This window comes from Vitis riparia, chromosome 19, assembly GCF_004353265.1.
Source record: "Vitis riparia cultivar Riparia Gloire de Montpellier isolate 1030 chromosome 19, EGFV_Vit.rip_1.0, whole genome shotgun sequence".
NCBI lineage: Eukaryota > Viridiplantae > Streptophyta > Magnoliopsida > Vitales > Vitaceae > Vitis > Vitis riparia.
In genome coordinates this window covers 4,671,617-4,684,025 of record NC_048449.1, presented here as the reverse complement: position 1 = coordinate 4,684,025, position 12,409 = coordinate 4,671,617, and the positions used below count along the sequence as shown (strand labels likewise).

At 33.1% G+C, this 12,409-nt stretch overlaps 1 pseudogene; it reads right to left on the bottom strand.

The window, feature by feature from the left end:
- Window positions 1-696: 696 nt before the first annotated feature.
- Window positions 697-2,812, bottom strand: LOC117909107 (annotated as a pseudogene).
- Window positions 2,813-12,409: the final 9,597 nt, after the last annotated feature.

The following is a 12,409-nucleotide window of genomic DNA, read 5'->3' as shown; positions in this document are numbered from 1 at the left end:
ATGTACACTGCGTCATACTTAGACACAACAACATTATATAATAAAATTCTCATAAAATTTGGATAAGAGTGAAAACGTAAATAATATAAATAAAATAATGTAACATATACAAAGGAAATTAAATAACTTTCAACAAATATTTATATATATAATATATATATATGTTAATTTGATAATATTAAAGATGAAAAAATAAGTATTATTGATTTTTATTTTTTTATATATCTAAAAAATTTTATATAATATTTTGAATTTTAATAATATATAAATTACTTATTTATAACATCACTGATTCAATCACGGTTCGACCACCAATCCAACCAATGAACCGTGAACTAGTAACTTTTTCATTTCAATGACCAATTCGATTACGAAAACATTGAAAAAAAATAGAAATAGATATAAAAAAAAAAAATTGATATAAAATTTGTAAAATATATTTATCCATAAAAATAAAAATTTCTTCACATGCCACAATTGCATTATTTTATTTTAAAAATATAAAATAGTTTTCTTATTTAAAAAGCTATAAGTGCAAATTGTTTTGTACAAAAGTTTAAAACTTTAAATTCCACATAAAAATGAGTATAATAATGATTCACTTACTAAGTCCCAACTATATGTTTTGTTCATGTTCTTATCCAAAAGAATGTAGCTAGTCTTCAAATCTTGATGAATAATTCTCAATCTAGAGTACTAATGGAGATAAAGAAGTCCCTGAGCCATCCCTTGAATGATGTGAACCCGTGCCTCCCAATTCAATACTGGATCCATCAGGTCCTGCCCTATGTTGTTTTTCCACAGATCCCATGCCTGAAGGAAAGAAAATGTCCTTTTGATGCAAATTTCCAAAAAAAGAAAAACAGATGCATGGTCCTTTTTATTGCATGCAAAGAACTTTAGCTTAAAATTGACTAGTAAACAAGATGTGAAAAATTACTGACTAGTAAATCAAGAATTAGTATATTAGAACATTGTAGATTGTGTTACTCACATATCCAAGAAGATTGAGTGAATCACTCTGGTAAAATCAAGTATTTTTTTTTGCCTCTTAGAATCTCCCGTAACAAGACCCTGGAGCTAAAGACATCTAATTTAGTTGAAAAGAGGCCTTCCAAAGCATATTCAAGGGACATGTAGCCACTAAATTTCATTATTAGAACAAATCATTTAGTAGCTGCCTTGTGACAAAAATGTATATATATATATATATATGTGTGTGTGTGTGTGTGTGTGTGTGAGAGAGAGAGAGAGAGAGAGAGAAAATCCACATATCTTACAATTTGCAAGGATTCACTTACCAAGTCCCTCCAAAAATTCTTACCATTCCAAAATCTGATATTTTGGGGTTCATGTCCATATCCAAAAACATGTTGCTAACCTTCAAATCTTGATGAATAATCCTCAATCTGGAGTATTGATGGAGATCAAGAAATCCCTGAGCAACCCCTTCAACTATGTGAATGACGTGTCTCCTAGTCCAAAATCCCATGTCATGCAGGATCTATCCCAATTTTACACCAAATAAATACAAACTGGTGTTAGTAAATAAGAGGCCAACAACAATGAATGAAAAAAGCTTTTTATTGAGCTTAGGATAAACAAAAGTTTAGATATGTTGAGAAGTAAAAACCAAAAAGGATGAAATCTAAGCTTTTATTGGGCATATACTCATAAATCAGTATCTTCTCATCTAGCTCAATGCAGCAGCCCAAAAGTCTAACATGATTCTTATGTTGGAGCTTGTCTATAAGCATGGCTTCATTTTTTAACTCCTCCCAACCCTGTCCAGATCTTTTTGAAAGTCTTTTCACAGCTACCTCATATCTTCTTTGTGACTTTCCATGTCATGGGGATTTCAACTAAGTACAACAACCACACCAAGTAAAAGAAAATTTGTGTATGCCTAATGGGCATTTACAGTTGAGGGATTGTAGAACAGTAGCAAAAATTTTCACATTTCTTTTCTGAGAGGCATTACTGTTAGTCATACTAAGCTCACCTTATAAACTAGTCCAAAACCTCCCTCTCCTAGTTTATTTTCAATAGAGAAGTTATTGGTAGCAGCAGATACACTCGCACAACTGAACATTGGCAAATCAACTTCCTTCTTCTCTCCTCTCCAACCTTTATTTGCCTCACTAAGTTCATGGTTGGTATCTTCTGAGCTGTCACTGAAATCAAACAGTAACAAATCTTCCCCTGCTTGGTAAAGAACCAACAGATATTAAATTCTATAAGAATGTAGGAATTCTGGCATAGGAACAAGCTAATTCAATACTGTAATTAGGAGATTGAAACTCTAATATGAACTTAATTATTCTACAACAATGGTAATGAATTCATATCAGATAAGAAATGGTTTTGTATGTGTTGATGGAATCTAAATAGCCTTGAATTGCTTGGTCATCTTCTATCCATGAGAAATACTGACCTTTTCTTTGGAGCCTTCTCCATATTCCAAATGTGACAAAGGCTAAAGTTATAGAAATGGCTAGTGTAACAATGAGCCGTAGCTTCTACTTGCTGCTTGAAACTGTAGAAGGAAATATATGACATTTAACTTAACTGAATCAATAGCCATTTTATATGCTTTATGTCCTACAACAACTAGTATGAGCATTCCCTTTTTCTTACCTCTCCTATTTTGCTCAGAGTCAGCAAGTTTGAGATGGAAATCTCCAGCATTACTGTCAGATTCTGATAGCTGTTGCAGGTTTAGAAGATCTCCACTCCATACTGTACACTCATTTCTGTCATAAGCATAAGCAGAGCAAGAGTAGTTATTCAGGCTGGCTGACTCGCAATCCATGGCACTCTTGCTTGTAATGTTAGTGGATACTCTGGCAGTCTTACATTAGACACCAAAAGTAACTGGTCTCTCTCCCCATCACCATGACTTCCATTGACACACTGCAAATCTGCTTTCCTCACATACCCTCTAGATCTATCTTGCAATTCCCAGTTTCCAATGGAGCGAGGTTCAAAACTAAACAAATATTCACAATGCTCATAGGAATCCAGATTGCAGATTCTAGAAGGCCCATAGTAAGCATAAACCTAACATTGTGTTCAGGGTTGAGACCAAAACAATTTCCATTGATGAGTGTCTTCAATCCATGTCATTTGATTAATCTGCCCTGACACATCCAGGACCACTCTACTTATAATGGAAGAATTATAGAGAGAGTAATTGAAATAGCTCTCATCCTTACTAAAGGAATAATTGTATTTCAATATATTGTCTAAACGCATTTCAGGAAGCAGGCTGAAAACCTGCCCATCCCGGACGCCACTAGTCCAGTACCTGTTGTTCCCTTGCAAGATAAAATCTAGCTAGTTCCATTAGGGTCATGCTCCAGGGATAAAACTATTGAAGCAGAGAAAGGATCATTGAGAAACGATGGCTTGACTTTTCTATTGATTAAGAATGAATATATATACACAAAACCTAAAACACAAAAATAAGAAACAATCTACTCAAAACACAAAAATAAGAAACAATCCTAGAATTAGCCCAAAACAAAAAGATAGGAAACAATCCTAAAATTAGGGGATTACAACAAAAATAGGAAATTACAACTAATTAGAAGAATTTAAAAATAGAAAAAAAAATCTATTGTAATAAATTCTCTAATATGCTCCCTCAAGATAGAGCTCCGGAGGAGAAGCCAATCTTGACCAGTAATTCTTGGAAGAAGCTTTGTGGAAGCGGTTGAGTAAGAGCGTCGACAAGTTGATCTGCTGAGGAAACATGAGTAACACGAAGAACACCTAATTGAACTTGATCCCGAATAAAGTGATAGTCAATTGCCACATGTTTCATGCGCGAATGAAAGACTGGATTAGAATAGAGATAGGTGGCACCAACATTGTCACAATATATAATAGGCGGTGTAGGAAGAGTAACCAAGAAAAACACAAGAAGTGAAACGAGAGTTAAGTTTATGTTGAGAATAAGGACAAAGCCACGAATAACATAAGCAACCAAACACCCAAAGTTTAGTGTAGTTGGGTGGAGACTCAAAGAGTTGGTCAAAAGGAGATGAGAGATGTAGTGTGGGTGTGGGCATACAGTTAATGAGATATACAACAGTGGCAAAGGCGTAAGTCCAATAAGTTAGAGGTATCGATGCATAAGTGAGAAGAGATAGACCGGTTTCAACAATATGACAATGACGTCATTCGGAAAGGCCATTGTGTCCAGGTGTATGTGGTGTAGTAAGATGGGATATACCATTAGTGGAGAGAAAATTATCAAGGGTTTGGCATAGGTATTAACTAAGGTTTGCCATGCATCAAGGGAAGTGGTGGTGCAAACAATAAGCGATTGTAGTGAAACGGAGATAGCACCAAGGAGAGCATTAAAGATGAGACGATCCTGACGCTTCCAGGTTGTGTATACTAGATTTGGGGATGCAACACAAGTGATGGTGACGGTGGGTGGTGGTGGAGTATGAGCGCCATCAATGAAGTGATGAAGATTATAACCTTCAACAAGGATTGGATTTGAAGGCTCCATGTGAGATAATTGATGGATGACAATTTGGTGATATTGGAGAGATTGATTGTAAGGAGGGGATCTTGAGGATCTTGAGAGTTTTGGATGGTGATAGGATTGTTGGTGGAAGAGAAGGATGCACTGGAAGCCATTAAGGAAAAGGGAAAAAAAAAAAAAAAAGGAAGAAAATACACCCAAGAAAATTAGGCTCTTGATACCATGTTGAAGTAGAAGATTATTGAGAAACAATGGCTTGACTTTTCCATTGATTAAGAATGAATATATATATACACAAAACCTAAAACACAAAAATAGGAAACAATCTACCCAAAATACAAAAATAAGAAACAATCCTAAAATTAACCCAAAACACAAAAATAAGAAACAATCCTAAAATTAGGATATTACAACAAAAATAGGAAATTACAACTAATTAGAAGAATTTAAAAATAGAAAGAAATGTCAACCAAACTTTTATAAACTTTATGCGGAAATTATTATTTTATAAAACCATTTTGGATGCATAAAACAAAATAAATATAAGTATTCAAATAATGATCATATTCTTACCTTGATTCATGATATCAATAACACTTTTGAAGTGAGATTGAGTTACCTTGTGAATTGGATTGGCAAGGTCTTCGACTCACTACTCTCATATAGTGGATGGGTCACTTGTGTGGTGTATGTTGTTAAAAATAAACCAACAAAAAGACGTAAGAATGAGAGTGTGGCTTGGGACTTCAATTTATAAAAAAAATTGTACATCTCTTAGTCTTCCCATCAAAGACTATATGGGAGTTATACTCATTATTTACACCCATTATGTACAAATTAATGGGTAATGGTGGGTTATGAACTTGAATGCATCTATATAATTGCATAGGTTATACTTTTCCATTTTCCTCTATTACTCATAAACATAATGTACAAATAAATTTCATAATGATGGGGTTACAAAAGTTGTAACACCACATTCATATGAGTTAAATTTTCTAACTCCCTATTTATAAATTTGAGTCTTCCATACATAAGACTCTTAGATACCCAATCAATTGATTCACCTACCGATCAATTGATACCCTTAAATAATATTCATACAAATATAATTGTATATGGCCACACATTACAGGAAAAAAGCTAATAAGAAAATCTATTGTAATGAATTCTCTAATAAAAACTCCTGGACTAGGATCTTCTGTGCTCTTCCATGACACCAATGACCATGTTTTTCCAGCCCTTCTGTCATATCCAATGTTCATTCTGGGCAAGATCATGTCCAATAGATAGTCAAAGCTCTACCATAAGATATCCGACTTCCCATTTCTCAAAACAAAATTTCCTGAATCCAACAGGGTGGCACCGATGTTTCTATTTGATGATACGTTTGTCACCTTGTATGAAATTTTCCCTTCCCAAATCTCGAGGTTACCATCTGGGATAATAGTAAGAACCACATATAGATTTGTGAATGAATAACCTCGGTTAGCTACCCACACAATGGTTTGCTCTGACACTTTCTTGTACCATATCCCCACATAGTATTTTATGGAGTTTCCAAGAGAAAAGAATCCTAATTCAAAGTCACCACCAACAGATACAATGGTTTGAGAAGTTGTGATTGACTGACCTTGTAAGATTGTGTCTATAAATGCATCAGCAAATTCCAAGTGAAAACATGAAGAAACAAGCAAGATTGACAGACCACCCTCTGGCTGAAATTTTCATGCTACCCATAACCCATCATCAGAGTTTAAGCAGCCCATAAATCATGGAGTGGCGAGTCATAGACCCATTTCCATTGATCTCCCCTTCAAGATTTATCTTCTTCTATAGTTTTTCGGACACCGTGTAGGATCTTTTACTAGATATAGTTCATAATCAGCAAATACCTAAGGCATCTTTTCTATAGTTCTTCTTTTTACGCTTACACAAAATCACTTATGGTACAGGTTACAATATAGGAGATATATTTTGCCACCCAAATTTAATAATAATTTTCCATCATGATAGGTACATTCTCTTCTTTGAAAGAGGTTTGTGTTCAAATCCAACTCTAATTCTTTTTTTTTTTTAGTGTCCATCTTATGGTTGAAAGTTACGGTATGGGTCATTGACTTGAGAGGTCTTAAGGTACATCGATCTTGGGGTTAAAGTTTCCATAACTTTTTGTAGAAAGTCATCTTCCACCTTCAAAGAGAAAGACTCATAGTTTCCACCCTTTCTTCCATCGATCTCCACTAAAAGTGCATTAAGATCAAGGTTCAAATCATCAGATAGAAAATCGTAGATTTACAAGACTTCCAACAACTTCGAAGTCGTCTTCAACACTTAGAATTGAAGGTTTGGGAACATCTAAACCTAAAGATTAATACTTTAACCTTAAAAGATCATTTCCTTTTTCTTTTTTCTTTTTTTGAAAAATTGATACTATTTTCGTTATTTAAATCTAAGATGTCAAAGCGATATTGATTGATATATAAAATATACTAATTAAAAACTAAAAAATATTTTAAACCATTAAATATAAGTAATAACTATTAAATAATTATATATCTATATATATATATATATATATAGATATCAATATGCTAAAAATATTTTAAAATTTTTTCACATTTAATATTATTTAAATAGTTATAAAGTCTCCACAAAAACAATTTATGATAATATTAAGAATTGAAAATTATTTTATTTCAACTATAATGATATTTTTACTAAAAGACATATATTTCAATCATTAATTTTATTTTTATTTTTGATTAAATGATTACAACACTTTATGTTTAAATATAATATAAAATTATATTTATTAAACAAAGTATATATTATTAATTAAATGATTTTAATATGTTAATATAATAATATATTAAATGACTTGAATATATTGTTAATAATAAATTAATACATCAAATATGCTATCATTGCCATATAAAATAATACTTTACTTAAGCTAATATAATTTATATCACACCATTAATATATAAAATAATAAATTATTATCATAAAAAAGGCGCTCTTCCATGACACCAATGACCATGTTTTTCCAGACCTTTTGTCATGTCCGATTTTCATTCCGGGTAGGAGTGTGTCCGTTGGATAGTCAAAGCTCTCCCATAAGATATCTGAGTTGCCATTCCTCAAAACAAGATTTCCAGAATCCAACAGGGTGGCACTAGTGTTGCTGTTTGATGATATGCTTGTCACCTTGTACGAAAACTTCCCCTCCAAAATCTCGAGGTTGCCATCTGTGCTGACAGTAAGAACCACGGACGGATTTGTGAATGAATAGTCTCGGTTAGCTACCCACACAATGGTTTGCTCTAAGATTTTCTTGTACCATATCCCCACATAGTATTTTGTGGACTTTCCAGGAGAAAAGAATCCTAATTCAAAGTTACCTCCAGCAGATATGATGGTCTGAGAGGTTGTGAGTGATTGACCTTGTAAGATTGTATCTGTAAATGCATCAACAAATTGCCAGTGAAAACCTGAAGAAATAAGCAAGAAAACAAGATTAGCAGACCACCTTCTGGTTGAAATTTTCATGTTAACCATAACTCATGAGCAGCGTTTAAGCAGCCCATCAATAACCTTATAGCCATCCAGAACAGGCAGTGGCAGACCTGAGGCCCAACGACCGGTGAGTCAAAGTCTCCTTTCCACTGATCTCCCTTTCAATATATCTTCTAGGAAAATTCAACACCACTGTGTGAAAGCAATAGAAGAACATCTTGCACGTCTCCTTTACACTGGCCTCCCTTTTGGAAAATTCTACAGCACCGTGTGGTAGCAATCGAAGAATATCTTCCGATGGTTATTGGTTTTGCCTCCAACTCGATATTAACGCTTTTATCATCCAACTCATAGGGTTAATCAACCATGAAAATATTATTTTCTTTTTATATTTTGTTTTGATTTATTTATAGATGATTTTCCATTTTTATTTTTATGATTATTGGTTTATTCGGTGATGATTTTTTTTATGATATATAAATACATTTTAACTTGGTTGTTAGATGGATTAATTTTTATTTTTAATTTTTAATCTTCAAGAGGAAATGGGCATTTGGGTGCAGAGATGAGATCAATATAAAAAATTTAGTTACTTGTATGAAATTGGAACTATATAAGATTTTAATGTTAAGTATACATTAAATTATAATTCTTAATCAATAAAATAAATTAATATTATAAAAAATTAAAATATATAATGGACAATATTCTAAATAATTAAAAGTTGATGTAATCACAATCTCACTCATAGCACCCTAGTACGATAGTTTGACCTATTCTTCTGTTACTAACAATTGGACCTTTTCGCTGAATACATTTAATAATTGGAAGAATACCATATTCAATATTCAATATGGTGGATAAAAATCTGGTTTGTTCCATTAAGCAGCCCATAAATCTCAGGTGTGGGTCATAGTCCCATTTAATATCCTTTGATCTCCCCTTCAAGACATATCTTCTTCTATGATTTTTTTCCAACCCCATGTTGGATCTTTCTACTAGATACATCTAGGCTATATTTAGTCTCCGGAAAATATTAAGAAAAAAAAAGTTAAGAAAAATAGTTTTCTTATATTTAGTTTCATTATGAAAAAATACAAAATAAAATAAAATTAGTTAAAATTTTATATATTTTTAAATTATTTAATCTTACTATAATGAAAAAAAAAAAGTGAAATGAGTTTGGAGAAGCATATAAAAATAATTCATTGAATTTAAACCCATTTTTATTTTTCTTTCCTTTTATTTTTCTTTTTTATTTTATTTTCTTCACATTTTCCTTTAAATTTTCTCATAACCAAACATAACCATAATAAACCGAAGAATACTACATGGATCTTTTCTACTTTTAAGGGTACAACATTGTTCAAGTTAGTTATATGAATGGAAAATATCAACAAAAAAAAACCCTCATTAGGCCCACATTTCTTCTTTTTAGGCTGGTGGTAGGTCACTTATAGTAGGGAGTAAAATGTAAGAGATTTATTTTTCGGGCCAAATTTAATAATAATCTTCTATAATGACCTATACAATCTCTTATTTAAATGATGTTTGGGTTCAAATCTAATTCTAATCTTTATTCTTGAATGTCCATCTATGTTTGGTGATATGAGACACATTCCAAATCTAAACAGGAACTTTATCTCATTGAGTACTCTTGATTCAAAAGGGTACAACTATACGGGTGAAGGTGGAGTCTTAAAGGTTAGTAAATGTGTTCTTGTTGTGATGAAATGGCATAAAAGATCTACCAAATTATGTCTTGTAGGGATCCACAGTTATAAGTGATGTAGTTGTTGCTACTTCTTCCTTATTAGATGGTGATGTTACTAGACTTTGGCATATGCGCCTTAGGCATATGAGTGAGAATGGGATGATTGAATTGAGCAAAAGAGGACTTCTTAATGGTTAGAGTATTAGAAAACTGAAGTTCTATGAGCACTGCGTTTTTGGGAAGCAGAGAAGAGTCAAATTCACAAAAGGCATTCACAACACAAAGAGGACACTCAATTATATACATTCTAATCTTCGGGGACCATCTAGGGTGCCTTCTAAGGGAGGTGTTAGTTATATGTTAACTATCATTAATGATTTTTCCAGAAAAGTTTAGGTGTTCTTCTTGAAGAAAAAGAGTGATATGTTAGCTACATTCAAGGAGTGGACGATTATGATTGAGAAGCAGACATGGAAGTAGGTAAAACGTCTTCGCACTGATAATGGCTTGGAGTTTTGTTCTTATGAATTTAATGTTCTATGCAAGTCAGAAGAAATCGCGAGGCATCATACAATTCGTCATACCCCACAGCAAAACGGTGTGGCAGAGCAAATGAATAGGACTTTGATAGAGAAAGTACATTGTATGCTTTCCATTGTTGGTTTACCTAAGTCTTTTTGGACTAAAGCTACATCTTGTTTCCTCATTCATCGTTATCCCTCAACTACTACTAACAAAAGAACTCCACAAGAGGTATGGTCTGGTACTCCTACTAGTTACCCTGATTTGAAGGTATTTAGATGTCCTGCCTATACTCATGTTGATAATGGAAAACTAGAACCTAGGTTTATAAAATGTGTCTTCCTTGGCTATAAGTCTAGTGTTAAAGGATATAAGCTATGGTGTCTAAAAACCAAGAAAGTCATAGTCAATAGAGATGTTATTTTTTATGAAACTACTATGCTTCATGACTCATCTTTTAGATATTCTTGTGATAAAGAGCAATAAAAATCAAGCACACAGGTGGAGGTTGAGTTGGGGTCAAGATCCATACCAAAGTCTACATCACAGTCTAGTTCAGAGATGAAGAGTGGTGTTGCTGCTCCCTCATCACATCCGGCCAACCATGTCTGCGTCCACAGATGAGAGAGAATCATTTCATTATATAATAGAGAACATTACAGAGGATAGAACCAAAACATTATAGAGGATATAACCAGATACAATTATTGGGTTCTTGAAACATCTCATGTTTTCCTACTCTTCGTATCCCTACCCTACCACAAGTCATCTCGCTCCACCGAGTACCTCCCGTTCTTCCTCACATCTCTATTTACCCCGTATAATCTTTACATGTCCATTTCCATCTCATAACTTTTTCTCCTCATGACCTAGAATATGTATAAAGATATTTCCAACAACCTTCCTTACTCTATAAGAAAATCTAATATTACAATAATATATTAACCTAAAAATATTCATATAATATTCTTTACAAAAAATAAATTTATACTAATTAGAAAATTGGGACACTTCCTAACAATTATAATAAATAATATTGAATACAATATTTTGAAAAAATAAGAACTATCTTGATAAATTAATGATTTATTAATTAATACACAATTAATATTCACTTAATTAATTGATTTTCCTTGTTACCAAGCTATTAATTTATGGACAATTAATTGTGTCTTAAAAGAAAAAAAGAAAAAGAAAATCTCAAATGCTCTAAGACTTTAATGCATCTTCCCTAGATAAGCATAATTCAATGTAGCAGGTAGCAGAACTTGACCGCGCATCATTTTGGTCAAAGTCTTCCCTAATTTCCGTGGTTGAATAGATTAAACAACATTAGAGTGGCAGGAAATGATCCTTTTCATGCTGATGAATTAATAGAAGAAATCAGATACCTGATTTTCCCCAGCTGGTTCTGCTGCTTTCCTTTCCCTCAAAGTCTTGGAACCTCCCATGCACTGTATTTTGGAGAACCATTCAGAAATGTTTTCATATTTTCTGTCTCCAGGGGACATTGGAAAAAACAAAATTCATTCAATGCAGAGACCAACTACCATTCAAAGCAAGGTGTAGCAGTTTTGAAAGACCTTTTGTTAGGATTCCCTCCTAGATATATTTCCTTCTATGACTTTTCCAATTTGTATCGGACCTTTCTTCAATCTAGGCCATGCCCAGAATGAAAATAATGATGGAAAGAACAGTAAATTCAAGTGCTTTAAGGCCCCATTGGGAGATGGATTTTCTGTGCTGGATGGCCAATTAGTTCGTAATTATCTACTTTTTTTACTTGTTTTATGTTGTCTCCTGAAATACTCGATGAAACTGATCCCAGGCCAAATTGGTGGTGTATATGTACATGATATACATATGCCAGGGCATTCAGAAACATCCATAAGAGAGGAAGTGGAAGGGGGGTGGTTGATTCTCTATAGCTGGATTGGCCCCAGTGACACCTTTTGTTAGCTACTAAGCAATGAAAAAAGTTGTAGTTTACTCTTTGGATCGACAATGGAACAGATCATTTTCAAATTAAATCCAAATTTGACCGGATAAAGTCGGATTTAGTAGCAATTCTAGATTGAAAGATGAGACACAGGTCTGAATCCATAGGGATTGAGTACAAGATGATTATTAAACTGTTTTGGAAGAAAAATACACAC